Source organism: Dendrobates tinctorius, unplaced genomic scaffold (assembly GCF_039654945.1).
Source record: "Dendrobates tinctorius isolate UK_male_01 unplaced genomic scaffold, ASM3965494v1 ptg000156l, whole genome shotgun sequence".
In the NCBI taxonomy this organism is placed as follows: Eukaryota; Metazoa; Chordata; class Amphibia; order Anura; family Dendrobatidae; genus Dendrobates; species Dendrobates tinctorius.
The window spans coordinates 5,542,404-5,557,687 of NW_027361823.1; the positions used below are offsets into that span (position 1 = coordinate 5,542,404).

The 15,284-nt window shown below is 42.3% G+C and overlaps 1 pseudogene; it reads right to left on the reverse strand.

Moving 5' to 3' along the window:
• Positions 1-2,810: 2,810 nt before the first annotated feature.
• Positions 2,811-12,024, reverse strand: LOC141051243 (interferon-induced protein with tetratricopeptide repeats 5-like; annotated as a pseudogene).
• Positions 12,025-15,284: the final 3,260 nt, after the last annotated feature.

Consider the following 15,284-nt stretch of genomic DNA (forward strand, 5'->3'; position numbering starts at 1 on the left):
GTGACTTCAAATGTGAGGTGGTCCCTAAAAAAAATGGTTTTGTAAATTTTGTTGTAAAAATGAGAAATCGCTGGTCAACTTTTAACCCTTATAACTTCCTAACAAAAAAAAATTGTTTCCAAAATTGTGCTGATGTAAAGTAGACATGTGGGAAATGTTATTTAGTAACCACTTTGTGTCACATAACTCTCTGGTTTAACAGAATAAAAATTCAAAATTTGAAAATTGCGAAATTTTCTAAATTTTTAACAAATTTCTGATTATTTCACAAATAAACGCAAAAATTATCAACCTAAATTTACCACTAACATGAAGCCCAATATGTCACGAAAAAACAATCTCAATCGCTAGGATCCGTTGAAACGTTCCTGAGTTATTACCTCATAAAGGGACACTGGTCAGAATTGCAAAAAATGGCCAGGTCATTAAGGTCAAAATAGGCTGGGTCATGAAGGGGTTCAATCTGAATGACATATGTAGCAGTGGGCATGCAGGTTGGCTCTTCAGAGGCCACATGTGATGACACTAATGCATTTCGACACACAGACTCCATGATAGTTTTGGCCATGTTCAGCTTTAAATGAACCTGTCATTTAAAAAAATCTGCAGACATGAGGTTAATTTGTAGGTTATTAGCGTTCTGAAGCTGCTGAGAGCCTCGCTGCCGGTAGAAAATTAACTTTATTCCTCCTGGTAGTCTCGGGATTTCAGTCATAGGAGTGGGATAGGTCAGCTTTAGTCACTGCTCAGTGCATAGTGAGCAGCGGCTGTAACTGTGCCCCCAGCAGTGACTGACGGACGGGGCGTTACTCTAAGTGCACTTACATATTTGGCCACACCATGATGCATCAAGCGATTGTAGAGCGACTGTACTTAGTTTGTAGAGTTATTCTGAGGTAACAGTCCCATTAAGGTTGGAGTTGAGAAACATTGCTATGAACAGTTGATTTGCTCGTATATTATAAAGGAATTAATGGTAAATAAAAGTGAATAAATTTGTTTTTGGATATTTGCTTAATCTGGCAGATTAGATTTAGTCCAGGTAAAATTCAGTCTGTAGTGAATTTGACCAGAAAAAACATTTACTATAATTCACATGATTTACATGTGTTGCACCCCACAAGGCCACGTGAGGCTGAGTCTGACCTGGAAGATCCAGAATGAAGACCAAAAAGAAAACCATATAAGGCCACGTTCACACGGTCAGTATTGGGTTAGTTTTAACCTCAGTATTTGTAAGCCAAACCCAGGAGTGGAACAATCAGAGGAAAAATATAATAGAAACACGTCACCACTTCTGGATTTATCACCCACTCCTGGCTTTAGCTTACAATACTGATGTAAAATACTGACCAAATACTGAACGTGTGAACGTGGGTTAACACTGCAAAAAAGAGCAACAGTATTTACCTGCTCAGGTCACAGAGCTAACCCAAGGATGAAGCAAACTCATGTAAAAAAAACATGGAGGCAACACATGTGGAAAATACAGATGAGACAACCACTCACAACCTACCAATTTATGGAGGGAATGATTGCTTAGTATTAAAATTGCATATACAATAAAGGCTTGTATAAGGCGCTGGTCACACATGCAGCTCTGGCAAAAATTAAGAGACCACTTTCAATTGTTCAGTTTGTCTGATTTTTCTCTTTATATATATATTTTTGAATAAAATGTAAATTGTTCTTTTTTTCTACAAACTTCTGACAACATGTCTCCGAATTTCCAAGCAATAAATTTTGTATTTTTCTTCTGACAAAAAACAGTGCTTTTAGACCTCAAATAATGCTTAGAAAACAAGTTCATAATCATTTAGAAACAACAATACTAATGTTTTAACTCAGGAAGAGTTCAGAAATCAAAATTTTGTGGTATAACCATGATTTTTAATCACAGCTTTCATGCGTCTTGGCATGCTTTCCACCAGTCTTTCACACTGCTTCTGGCACAATAATATAAGCAGTTCTTCTTTGTTTGATGGCTTGTGACTGTCCATCATCCTCTTGATTACATTCCAGAGGTTTTCAATGGGGTACAGGTCTGGAGAATGGACTGCCCATGACAGGGTTTTGATGTGGTGATCTCTTAATTTTTGCCAGAGCTGTATGTAGTGCACAGTGTTTAGCTTACAGCCTGTTAGTGACACCCACACGATTAGATTAGGGTGACTGTGCTGGTGGGGTGCTCCTATATTTTGCTAATCAGCCCACCTAGTCAAATAGTATGGGCATCATGAATATACTAATGAATGTCAGTTTGCAGCCAAAAAATAGGCAAAGGGGAACAATGTATTGTAGTGAGTTCACCATTTAATTTTCATTCTCCATGAAAAGCTGAAAGGTAATACATTTTGATATCATGAGTTAGGCAATTTATAATTATTTACATTTTTAGGAAGTTTCCTAAAATTGATTTTTTTAAGCTGCTTAAAATATTATTAAAAAAAGAAATCATACTCATGACACTGATTAGTCCCCAGTTGCAGCAGTAGCATGGACAGAAAGCATGTAGTCAGCTGGTGAGAGGTACAGAGGACGGCAGGGAACCGAGAAGCATCAGATGTCCAGAACCAGTGTGGCTGGGGTTGGTAAGGTAAGTGTAACTTCTGTTTTTATTTTATAACATTAAACTGTAATCTCAGTGGAATTTGCAGCAGAATATCTGTGTGTCTCCAGCTCGACCCCTCACCGTCCCCTCTCCATAGAACCTTATGAGCACCACCAGACATTTTCTGTCTCAGTAATTGAAAATTCTGTATTCACTAAAGACAAATAAAGAATGAGAGATCAGTGCAGGAGGAGGAGAAGTGGAGAGTTCTCAATAAGATACATTACAAATTTTCTTTTTTTTACGTGTACTATTGACTTATGAAATATAAGTTAAAACTATGGTTACTGTTTAAAGTTTTTATTTTTTATTTTACGTGTGGATAACAATTTTAACTATCGGTTGATGGTTTGATGGAAGCAACTACAATATATAGAACAGTATGATTATTAAGGAATGATTATTCTCTCTATGCTTGCTGTGCACTCTAACTCTTCAGACTCCCTCTTCCGTTCATCTTTCCTTCTTGCGTTCATGTTGTTTTACCTAGACATTGAAATATTGCAGCAGCATCCCTCTCCTCTCCCCACTTTACATCTAGAACTTAATGTTTCACATCAGATTGATTTCTTGATTTTTTTGTCTTACAAATTTAGGAAAGATAAATAAGGTAATCTTTAAAATGCAAGATCGCAACATCTTTCTACTACTTCACTTGGTTTTCACGTCATCAGCTTCAGCTCACAGAGCTCAGTCACATATTCCTCATTGTAAGGGTCATATTTCAAGGCTTTTTCATAGTAATCAATTGCTTCATTTCTTTCCTCATTAGCTTTATGGACAGAGCCAAGTAATGCATAACCCTCAGCATCCTCAATATTTTTCTGAAGCTTCTCTGCAGAAATTCTTCTTAGAGACTTTTCACTCAATTCTCTGCATTGCGTGGCTGACATAATCTCCAAACTCTTTTTATAGCAGTCGATGGCTTCAGATACAGACTTCTTATAGTATTCTTTCAAATATCCATAATTATAATAGATCTCCTGCTTGTCATGTTCCATAAGATTGCTATACGCCAGAATGGTTTTATATGTGTCGTCTGCCTCATCATATTCCCTTGCTTCACAATACATTCTCGCTAAGTCGACATATGCATAAGGTAATGTTTTCTTGTACTCCAGGGACTTTTTAAAATGAAATATGGTATTTTGGATGAGGTCATGTAATTCTGTGTCCTTTTGTCTGTTAGGAACACTTCCAAATTGCTTTTTGTATAGGATATACTTTGTCCTGTAGCATAGTCCGATCTGGTGATGTATAAATCAAGAATTTGGGGTAAGTTCTGGTACGGTTTGAAGGACACACAAGGCCTCATCTACCATCTTATCTCTTCTGTAAAACTTTGCAACACAAATGAGCAAATATGGAAAGTTTGGAGCTTGTTCTAAGGCTTCTTCAATATACTTTTTTCCCTCACCAGTTCTGTTTAGGCCTTGCAGCTTTAATGCAAGAAGCGCCTTCACCACGGCATCATTTGGATTCTTCTCTACTGCATTTTTCAATAACGCTAGTGATTTGCATTCTGAAGCAGCGCATGTTCTGCTATTGAAACCTTCCAGTTTGTACACCGCTATTGCATATCCCGTGATCCACTCAGGATCTTCAGGATCTAGCGCCAAAGCCTTCAGAAAACATTGTTCTGCTTCGACATAGCACTGTTTAGGCTGGTTTCACATTAGCGCTTTTTAAGCGCACGCACGGCCGGGGGTAGCTCCGCCCCCGAGCCGGCTCTCTGCCCGGCGTGCCCGCCCCTTGCTTGTAGCGCCGCCTCCTAGCGCACAGCGGCGCCTGCGATCGGCGCACCCTATCTTTAGCATAGGGTGCGCAGATCGTGCGCAGGCCGTGCGCTAGTTGCGCTTTGACCTGCGCTGCGCACTTTTGACGGTGCGCCGTGCGCGCCAAAATCAAACTTTTCGGATTTTGGCGCGCACGGCGCACCGTCAAAAGTGCGCAGCGCAGGTCAAAGCGCAACTAGCGCACGGCCTGCGCACGATCTGCGCACCCTATGCTAAAGATAGGGTGCGCCGATCGCAGGCGCCGCTGTGCGCTAGGAGGCGGCGCTACAAGCAAGGGGCGGGCACGCCGGGCAGAGAGCCGGCTCGGGGGCGGAGCTACCCCCGGCCGTGCGTGCGCTTAAAAAGCGCTAATGTGAAACCAGCCTTAGTCTTGGATTTTAGCAGTGACCAGCCTTTTTCCCCATAGATTTCTACTATGTCTTGTGGATCTTTCAGTTGTTTATAAATCTGCTCTACTTTATCTACATATTTCTGAGAATCTTCATACTGCTTCATGTAGTAGTACACCCAGGCATAATTTCCATAAGTGACCAAATATTTTTGATCAGCCCCATCTGGATTGTTCTCTTTAATCATTTCTTCTGCCTTCTCTAAATTGACTATAGCTTTTGTGTAGTCTTTTCTCAGATGCATCACATAGGCCAGGAAATTGTGCACCATGTATTTATTCATGGTGACAAGAAACGTCATTTGGTTATACAGGGTTATTTCAACATCATCAGGGTCTGTGTCATGTAAAACAATATTCCAAGTTAAGTGACAGTCAAGTTTTCGTAAATGCAGCTCTAAAGTATCGTTTGATGATCCACTGTGATAGAAAATAGGAGAGTGGATTGGATTAGTAATTATTTATTTCTTTTAAAGAAAAGGCAAACTTTAAGGCTGTGTGCCCACAATGCGATTTTTAAGCGTTTTTGCCGCGATTTTCGGTGCGAAAACGCTGCAAAAACGTTTAAAAATCGTGTACAGAATGCCCCCCCATGCATTCCTATGGCATTCTGCACATGCTGTGCTAATGCTGCGCTTTTTTCCGTGGCGGAATGGCAGCGTGGAAAAAATCGCAGCATGCTCATTCTTTTGTGCGGAATCGCAAAGAATTGCCACGATTCCGCACCCATAGGAATGAATGAGAATCGCTTACTTCCCGCATGTGGCTATGCCCACCATGCGGGAAGTTAAGCGTCTCATGTGCGGATGGTACCCACAGTGTGGAGGAGAGGAGACTGTCCTCCAGGCCCTGGGTACCATACCCCTGTAGAAAAAAGAATAAAAAATAAAAAATCGGGGTATATTTACCTTCCGACGTCCCGCGCTACATTCCCGGGCCTCAGCGTTCCCAGTAATGCCTTGCGGCAAGGTCCTGTGATGACGTAGTCTCGCGTGACTCTAGCGGTCTCGCGAGATCGCTATAGTAACGCGAGACCAATGTCATCACAGGTCTCGCAAGGCATCGCTAGGAACGCTGAGGCCCGGGATGGCAGCGCGGGACGTCGGAAGGTAAATATACCCCGATTTTTTATTTTTTTATCATTTTTAACATTTTAACTTTTACTATTGATGCCGCATAGGCGGCCTCAATAGTAAAAAGCTGGTCACACTTGTCAAACACTATGTTTGACGAGTGTGACCAACCTGTCAATCACTTTCCAAGCGATGCTTCAAATCACTTGGAAAGTGCTTGAGAAAATCGCGACAAAATCGCGAGCAGAATCGCGGTAAAATCACTGTAAAATCGCTGTAAAATCGCGCGATTTCTGGGAAGGAGTCCGGTTTTCATTGTGCGTTTTAAAACGCTACGTGGGCACATAGCCTTACTGTTTTGGTAATTTTAAGGTTAAGTCTCCGCAAAAGAGATATGCAGTGAATTGGAGGAGAAATCCATATGACATGTAGAGTGAGTGTGGATTTTTGTTGTGACATACTTGTTCTTTTTAAATTTTTGAATGTATATTTTAAAAAGCTAAATTCATAGCAAGACTTTGTTTGGCCATGATTGACCCCTTTATCTTTAAAAGCATGCAACTTGCATAGCAAGATTGCATTGCATTGAAAGAGTATCAGACAAGATGGGTTAAATCAAAGTAAAGGTTGGGCTCTTACAATTTTTCATCTTTTTTCTTTAGTAATAGTAAAAGATATAAAAATATGAAGTCCAAGTCTATTCTTCAGCAACCTGTTGTGTGAGAACTTGATTTAACCCCTTAACCCCGGGCCATTTTCCATTTTTCTGTTTTCGTTTTTTTGCTTCTTCCCAGAGCCATAACTTTTTTTTATTTTTCTGTCAATATGGCCATGTGAGAGCTTGTTGTTTTGCCAGACAAGTTGTACTTTTGAACGACACCATTGGTTTTAATATATAATGCACTGGAATACGGGAAAAAAATTCAAAGTGCGGTGAAATTGCATAAAAAAGGGCAATTCCACAGCTGTTGCTTTTTTTTTTACCATATTCACTAAATGCTAAAACTGACCTGCCATTAAAAATTACCTCCAGGTCATTATAAGTTTACAGACACCAAACATGTATAGGTTCTTTTATATTTAAGTGGTGAAACAAAAAATCCAAAATTTGTTAAAAATGGAGTCTAAGGGGTTAGGTTTCACCTTGTTGAGAGTAACATACCATCTCTGGCTTGTCAAGGTAAGGAGGCTTATTCGCCGTGCAATGCTCCTCTGGGAAAATAATATGCAAATTGCCTGTTCAGAGAGGAAGAGGACTTGAACTCTATATCGCCACCTGTTGGTATTAGTGATCCTACAAGTCACAACCCTTTAACGAGTCTTGTAATATGACTTAGGATAAAAGCCAAATCAGAATCTCAATTTACAGACTCCTCTTTTTCTCTGAAGAGGCAGTTTGCATATTATTTTCCCAGAGGAGCATTGCACGGCAAATAAGTCTCCTTACCTTGACAAGCCAGAGCTAGTATGCCACTCTCCACAAAGAGAAACCTTACCCCTTAGACCTCTGTCCAGAGCCTCTCACCTAGCCAAATCAGTTCTCATACTTTGTATTGACGAGAGCCAATAGCCCGAAACATCGTGTCTGCAAATTGAGATTCTGATTTGGCTTTTATCCTAAGTCATATTACAAGACTCGTTAAAGGGTTGATTGCGACTTGTAGGATTGCTACTATCAGCAGGTGGCGCTATAGAGTTCAAGTCCTCTTCCTTTCTGAAGAGGCAATTTGCATATTAAAAAAAGAGAAAACAAAAAGCGCCATTTTTTGTGATCTGGGGCTGGGTGAGTTCTTAATTTTTGCAAGCCAAGCTGACTTTTTATTGATGTACTGTAGTTTTGGTGTAGATACAATGTTTTGATAGCCCGTTATTGCATTTTAATTGGGATGTAGCCATGACCAAATAAACATAATTCTGGTGTTTTGAATTTTTTTATCGTTATACCATATAGCAATCTGGTTCATTCTTTTTTTATATTGATCGGGTGATTCTGAACACGGCGATACCAAATAGGTGTATATTTGATTTTTTTTTTGCTTTATTTTGAATGGTGCGAAAGGGGCGGTGATTTGAACTTTTATTTTTTTTATGCTTTTAATATTTTTTAAAAATATTTTTTTTTACTTTTAGCATGTTTCAATAGTCACCATGGGAGACTAGAAGCTGCAGTACTTTGATCGCTTCTGCTGCACACAGGCGATGATCACATCGCCTGTGTGTAACATAAATGCCCACTTTCTATGAGCACCGACACGACACTCATAGCAATCTGGCAATGACAACCACAGAGGACTGCTGCAAACCTCTGGTTGTCATGCTGACCCATCGTTGATCCGTGACCATGTGACGGGGTTGCCTATGGGCGGTATTAGTGACAAGCTTACCGTAAACGCGAGTTAATTGGCACTATCAGAGATTAACAGCGGCATTTAACTAGTTAATAGCCATGGGTGGATTGCGATTCCACCCAAGGCTGTTGAGGGAACATATCAGCTGTATAGGTCAGCTGTCATGTGCCCGGAAAGGTGCGGGCTCAGCGCCGGAGCCCATACCAAACAGGGAGAATCCGATATGCACGTACTATTAAGGCACATGTCAGAGAGGGGTTAAAGGTCATCAGACCTACACCTTTCCTCATTCCATAAATTCAAGTTTAGACAACATACTGTAAAAGCAATCAACATTTTATGTGATATATCACTTCTCTAATTAATGAAATTGTCAATGAACCTCTGTTCCTTGTTTTCTTTAATGTTAACCTGTCAGCTTCCCTAAACTGCCACCATGTATTTATTGATCTCTTTATATACTTCATAACAAGCCCCTTTTAATTCCTTATTAATTATTGAATATGCCTAAAATCAATTTTATAGCAGGTTTTGCTATATGCCAATTAGTTGGTGACTACTAGTCATGGCATGGGGACATTGTCTCTCTAATTATGTTATGACCGACTAATCCACCTGTCCCCCCACTATTCCCCGGTCTCTCCCCTCTGTCAATCCCTACACTGGCTCCCCATTACCCAAAGACTCCAGTTCAAAACCCTAACCATGACATATAAATCCATCCACAACCTGAATCCTCCATACATCTGTGACCTTGTCTCCCGGTACTTACCAGCATGCAACCTCCGATCCTCACAAGACGTCCTTCTCTACTCCCCTCTTATCTCCTCTTCCCACAATCGCATACAAGATTTCTCCCGTGCATCACCCCTACTCTGGAACTCTCTACTCCTTCTCTACTCCCCTCTTATCTCCTCTTACCACAATTGCATACAAGATTTCTCCCATGCATCACCCCTACTCTGGAACTTTCTACTCCTTCTCTACTCCCCTCTTATTTCCTATTCCCACAATCGTATACAAGATTTCTCCCGCGCATCACCCCTACTCTGGAACTCTCTACCACAACATATCAGACTCTCGCCTACCGTGGAAACCTTAAAAAAGAACCTGAAGATCTACCTCTTCTGACAAGCCTACAACCTGCAGAAACCACCGATCCACCAAACCGCTGCATGACCAGCTCTACTGTATCCTCACCCATGCCTTGTAGATTGTGACCCTTCGCGGGCAGGGTCCTTTCTCCTGTACCAGTCGTGACTTGTATTGTTTAAGATTACTGTACTTGTATTTATTATGTATACCCCTTCACATGTAAAGCGCCATGGAACAAATGGTTCTATATTAATAAATAGTAATAATAATGTTATTATGCCCCTGTGAACATGATTTGCAAGAACGGTGACACTGCCAGCTCTTGCCAAATCTCTGACTCGCTGGCAATTCGCAGTGAAGCCAGGGATATGCTTCCCTCCTGCATCAGCTCACTGCGCATGCCAATGAGACAGTAGTGATTTAGGACAAAGCCAACCATAAGATTTGCAAAGAGCCAGTGATAATGGCTGCCTGAGTCATGCGTCACAGCACCATTTCTGGGTATGTGCAGTGCACCTATAAAGCTGGCAAGCAAACACCTGACTTCACTGCACATTGTCAGGGAGGCTGAGATTTGGAAAGAGCTTTTGGTGATGCCGCTCTTGCAAAACATGTCACTCACGCCCGCAAGGTTGTGACAACATGATTAGTGGGACAATTAACCTTGAGAGAACATCTTATGATTAGTTACCCAATAAATAGTATTTCACTAAAATTTTTCACTAAAACTTTAGGAATATATAAATATCTATAATGAACAAAACAGGGCTTGTTACGATGTATATGAAGGGTTGAATAAATCCATGTTGGTAGTTTGGAGTGTCTGCATCCCAGGTTCTATCCCTAACCAATTCTCTTGGCTTCTCACAGATCTCAACCTCTGAGACACACAAAGAGGGTAACACCCTTGAACTGGTCTTTGTCCAGCTCTGTTCAATCTCCTACCTAGTTAACTCACCGCTTCCCCTCTCTGACAACCACATTCTCCCTTTCACGCTCACAAATCCTCACCAACCCCAGCAGACTCCTAGCTATCACACATTCATAAATCTACAAGCCATTAAATCTCATACACTTACAGACTCCCTACACGCATCACTGTCCCCTATCTCCTCTTTTTCCTGTCCTGATCTGGCTATACATCTATACAATGAAACTCTCAAAAGCACTCTGGACCAAGTAGCACCCCTCACACTCAGAATGTCCAAACACAGAATAAAACAGCCCTGGCTCACATTACAAACTTGATTTCTCCAGCAATGCTCTAGGTGTACTGAATGTCTATGGAGGAAAACTCACACACCAGAACACTTAACCACTACAAATTTAGATCTCTGCCCTTCACCTCACCAAACAGACCTACTACACCACCCTGATCTCCTCACAATCCAACAACCTCAAAAAACTATGACACCTATCACTGCCTCCTCAGTCCAAAGCACTGGCCTCTATCACAGACATTTGTGTTGATGATCAGGCCTCACACTTTACAGAGAAAATAGAGACTATCTGTCAGGAAAACCTCTCTCAGCTACCAAGTACTGTGATCAGCATCCCTCCCCTCAACTCCTCTGGTTCACTCTCCACATTTGATCACATTGCAGAAGAAGACGTCTCCAGGTTCCTCTCTTCTTCTTGCCCTACTACGTACACTACCATTCCCGCACATCTCCTCCAGTCTTTCTCTCTAGTCGACACTACTCACCTAACTAACATCTTCCATCTCTCCCTCTCCTCTGATATTTTCCCCTCCTCCTTCAAACACTCTATCATTACTCCATTATTAAAAAAAACCTCTCTCGTTCCATCCTGCACAAATAATTTCTCCTTCATCTCTAAACTATTGGCGCTCCTGGTTTACTTCCACCTTACCCGTTACCTCTCCACTCAGCCTCCTAGATCCATCACAGTCCACCTTCCGCCCCCCACATTCTTCAGAAACTTCACTCATGACCAATGACCTTTTGACAGCAAAATGCAATAGTACCACTCTCGGCTCATTCTTCTCGACCTCTAAGCAGCTTTCGACACTGTTGACCACTATTTCCTACTCTTTATGCTCCAATCAATAGGCATTAAAGACACTGCGCTCTCCTGGTTCTCTTCCTATCTTTCTGACTGCTCCTTCAGTGTATCATTCGCTGGCTCCATTTCTCCTCTTCCTCCCACTGCTGAGGGTCCCTCAGGGTTCAGTCCTTGGACCTCTTCTCTTCTCTCTCTACACGGCTCTATTTGGACAGACCATCAGCAGATTTGGCTTTCAGTACCATCTTGATACTGATGACACACAAGTATACATGTCATCCCCTAACCCCCGCTGTACTACAGAACACCAGTGGTTGTCTGCCATTGAAAATCTTTCTTCAGACTATTTGATTCTATGTCCTACAACCATGCCATAAGACTGAAAAGATCTCCTTACCAATTTAAATTGAAAACTTGACATTGGAACTACTAACATAAAATATAAAGCACGTTCCCATTAGCATTTCAATTTACTATGGCATGACAGGTTGTTAATTGGCAAAATAATCATGAAAAGGAACAAGTATTTACCTCATTCTGCTTCGCACTTTGTCTCTGTTAAAGGAAAATGAAGCTTGTAGAGTATAATACAGGGTTTCTGTCTCAAAGTTTTTATATCATGACAGTCCTTGGAGAAGAGCACAACTTGTCCAGTAGGAGGAGGAGAGAAGAGAGAAATGATACTGCTCTGTTGCAGAATGAACAGACTGATGGCATTCAACAGAGAATTGAAAGTGAAACCAGCTACATTATATTGATAAAAGTACACCTATAAGATCTCTAATTATATCCCATATAAATCCAAAGGCATCAATATGGTGATGACTCTATAGTTGTAGCATCTTCCACTCTTATGGGACATCTTTCAGCAAGATTTGAGGTGTCTATGGGAATTTTCACCTATTCATCCACAAGACTGCCATTTTTTAGACATTGCAGAAGATTGCATAAATCAGAGAAGACTCCTATTATCCCATGCATGCTAGCTGTACTTCTTCATAATAACTTATAGCGTTCACATCATATGGTATTGACATGCCCACCAGGGCCGTGGGGTACTCGGAACCAGGTCGGACAGTTCTTTGGGGAAGTCACGGGGCTGTGACCCGACTCCGTGGCCCTGGCTGTGCCGTAAAATGGGGAATATGTATATGAATATGTATATGAGATTTAATGTGACGCCACCTTTAGTGTTCGGCAACAGATAGCCGACACTGCTAAGGAGACCGCAAGGGCTGATGGTGACACAGATGGGATGGTTCTTCTCCCCACAGGTGGAGCGGGGCTCCAGGGCTACCAGTTCCATTTATGTCAGGCTTGTGGTGCAGGACTCAGGGTGCAAGAGATCACTGGAGGACACTGTAGTTTTATTTTACTTTACTTGGTTGAAAGTACAGACCGGGGCACTGGTAACAGATCGTAATGGAGAGCCGGGCAGCCTGAAAGCAAATTTGGATACACCTGGCCAGGTAGGTATGGAGGCCTTCCTTCTGCGCTGTCCTCCCTTTTTCCTCGCTGCCTAACTGGTCACCCTCCTGTTGCTAACTGTCTCTCCCTGTTTTAAAAATAAACTGTTGCCCACATGACAGGCAGCTCAAGCCTATCACAGGTGCTGCTCCTTTGTGTCGGCTCCAGGCTCTGGTATGCTGCTGTGCCGCCAGGTATTAGATCGGGCCAGGAGACCTGCAGTCCCCTGCCCTCCGGATTTAGCTGCCGGGACTTCAGTACCCGCGCAACCACGGACTCCGGTATACAATTCCTAGCGCTCAGCTCTGGGGTGAGTTTAATCACAGCTCCACTCCCCAGGTTCTGTTCAACTTCTCTCCTACTGACACCTGGTAAGGGGACCCCTCCTTGCTTCCAGGCATGACATTACTCCATGTGAGGGAGGCAATGACACTGTGACAACTGGACTCCTGGAGTGGCACATTATAAAGCCCCCTTTACACATAGCGATATCGCTAGCAATATCGCTAAAGCATCACTGATTTTGTGACACAGCAGCGATATTGCTAGCGATATCGCTACATGTGATACTTACCTCCGACCGGCTCCCCCGCTGGTTATTGGTGATCGCGCGAGAACGTCCTGGGCCGTTTCTCGTCGGCGGCTTCCTGCTGGTGCCGACGAGCGACGCGTGGACGCGGGCAGAGGACGTCATCATCGCCGCGTCTGACAGGTATGTAACAACCACTGCTGCGTCGCTGCTGAGAGCTGCCTGTTTGGCAGCTCACTAGTGACCATTTAGCGGTGCACCAGCGATCCTGACCGGGTCATATCGTGGTCGGGATCGCTGGTGCATCGCTAAATGTAATGGGGCCCTTACACAGTAAATCAGATAAGACAATCTCAGCCTGTATAAAAAACAGAGGCAGTATATGCATCAGTTATTTTTGGGTGAATCTGTATAGTGATAGGATGTCACAACTCACTGCTTAGTAATAGTGATAGAGAGAGAAAGCCAAAAAATTAATTCTATAGATTGTGTATTTTTTGACAGTGAAGAAGATTAGTGTATAGCATATGAAGAAAAGAGAATAATACAAAGATTCAACTAATGTGTAGAGAAAAAGAGATGAGAACACTGGGAGTGATTGATAATACTGATTATAGTGCAAATGCTACATTTCAGTTACACATATTTTATTTAATTCTTCATGCAGAAACAAGCCACCAATATTGTGGAAAAAATCTAACAATGTCTGCCAGTCAAACTGTGAATGTCATAAACTACTGAGTTTTGGCACACCTGTTATGTTAGTCCAATTTAACGTCTATACTCCGCCAGTTACCACAGTTTCTTCTAGAGTAGTAAAAGATGTATGGTAGCAGAAAAAGTGGCAATGGCAATGAAAAGACTACTATAAAAGAAAAATAAACTCATTCCATAATATCTGACCATATTATGTTTATTTTGTCCAGCCTACAAGTCTCCTGTCAGAGAAGGTATCCAACACAACTTTATGATGCTCGGGAGCATTAGACTGTCTTCCACAACTGTGGAAAAATGTATATTTGTCAAAAGAACATGAATCTGTGCCGATTTTCATTCATCAACTTATTATGCCGTAGTTAGATCATCATCTGCTTTCCTGTCCATTGTGGTCAATACTGTTCTGCTGCTGCCAGTGCCAATACCCCGACAAAGTCAGGAAGCACCTACATATCAATCATGTTCCCGTGCAGCTCTTAGGGCAGCCAACGCAGGCTCTACACAGCCGAACATCTCCTGCCTGTCCACCATATTGTATGATGATATCTTGCTTTTACCACTGCCCTCCCACTGACTATTAAACGCCAGTCAGCCATACATCTCTTTACCATACTGCTGCTGTTGGGATTCCCAGTGCTATCCCTACACAGCTAAACATCTTCTTGTCTGTTCCAAGTTTTATACTGTATGGTTGCAGTTACACTAGTCTCTAGTGATGAGCGAATTTATTCGGAAATCGATCGCCAAACATAAATTCGGCATTAATATGGCACATTCGGTTTCGTGATCGGAAACGCAAGAAAAATTTTAACACTTTCTCCACTGCTTCTGCCACCTTTTCTATCTCCTCTAGGGCCTCTACCTGCGCCCTCAACCTCTGTCTTAATGAGACATATGTTCCGACAGTGCAAAGCGAATCCCCATCACCTCCGTACTGCGCAGCCAGGGCTCATCGAAATCAGGCAGTATTAAAATTGATATGCCTTGGAGATTGCAGTCATACAGCTGGAGTTGTGGACAGCTCTCCAGGCTGAGTTTGATCAATGGCTGTCTTCACTGAACCTGCATCCAGGGAAGGCCATGTCCGATAACGATGCGAACCTGGTGGCGGCCCTACGGCGAGGCAAGCTCACACACATGCCTTGCATGGCTCACGTCCTCAATCTGGTGGTACAACATTTTCTCTGCCACTATCCTGGCCTGGGTGAGCTGCTCAAGGAAGCTTGTAAGCTGTG